The following is a 1296-nucleotide window of genomic DNA, read 5'->3' on the forward strand; positions in this document are numbered from 1 at the left end:
CATTCATTCCTATTCACACCTTTTTTTTCTAATTTTACAACAATCTCCGTAAATAAAACACAAAAAGCAGACACAGTGACACCGAGCATTATGAAATCAACCCTTGCTAGCTATTCTCGACGCTATTAACAACGCAATTTTTTTTTTTCCTCCGAGGTTGACGCCAGATCACGCCCGTTCACACAGCCACACGCGGCCGCCCATACAAGCCTCGCCTTCCCTCCCCCGCACGCCCGCAACGCCCATTATGAGCAAGGTCCCGCCCACGGTTATGTAGCTGAGATCCCGGTTGACGGATTACCTCTGGCTACCCCCCTCCCTCCCCCACCCACCCATCCACTCCCCTTTCATACCCCCTCCCCCTCCTCCCCATTTCTCCACTTAATTTTCTGCCTCTTTTTTTATCGATTCCTCTTCTTCTTGTTCGTTTTTTTTTTTCTTTTTCTTTCTGTTTCTTTCTCTTTCTTCCTTTCTTCCTTTCTCTCTCTCTCTCTGTCTCCTACTCTGTTTTTCCTTTCTTGCTCGTTATTGGGATTCTTCTTCTTCTTCTTTTCTCTCTCTCTCTCTCTCTCTCTCTCTCTCTCTTCTCTCTCTCTCTCTCTCTCTCTCTCTCTCTCTCTCTCTCTCTCTCTCTCTCTCTCTCTCTCTCTCTCTCTCTCAATTTCTATTTTCCTATCTCTCCATCCCTTCCGCTGTCAAACACAAGCACGCTCACGGAATATCTATAATTACGTAGTGTGGACGTGTACAGCTGTGTGTGTGTGTGTGTGTGTGTGTGTGTGTGTGTGTGTGTGTGTGTGTGTGTGTGTGTGTGTGTGTGTTTATGTGTGTGTGTGTGTGTGTGTGTGTGTGTGTGTGTGTTTATGTGTGTGTGTGTGTGTGTGTGTGACGAGAGGAATGAAGGGATCAAGGAAGAAAGAGGAAGAGGAGAAGACAGAGAAAGAGGAAAATTAAGGAAGAGAAGGAGGCGACGAAAGGAGGAAAAGGAGGAGACGAGGAAGAGAGGAGGAAGGGGAAGAGGAAGGGGGAAATAGGAGATTAAAAGGAGGAGGAGGAGGGAAGGCGGAAGAAGGAGGGAGGAAAAAAGAGAAGGAGGAAGATGGAAGAAGAGGAAAGAGGATAAGGAGGAAGAAGAGGAAGCTGAAGAAAGAGGAAGAGGAGGAGAGAGAAGAGAGAGAATAGGAAAGAGAAGGAGAAAATGAAAAAAAAAAAGATAAAGGACGAAAAAAGTCGAAAAAAAAGAAAAAGAAGAGGAGAGAGAAGGAAGAGAAAAAGAGAAAGAAAGAGAGAGAGAGA

Source organism: Penaeus monodon, chromosome 9 (assembly GCF_015228065.2).
Source record: "Penaeus monodon isolate SGIC_2016 chromosome 9, NSTDA_Pmon_1, whole genome shotgun sequence".
In the NCBI taxonomy this organism is placed as follows: domain Eukaryota; kingdom Metazoa; phylum Arthropoda; class Malacostraca; order Decapoda; family Penaeidae; genus Penaeus; species Penaeus monodon.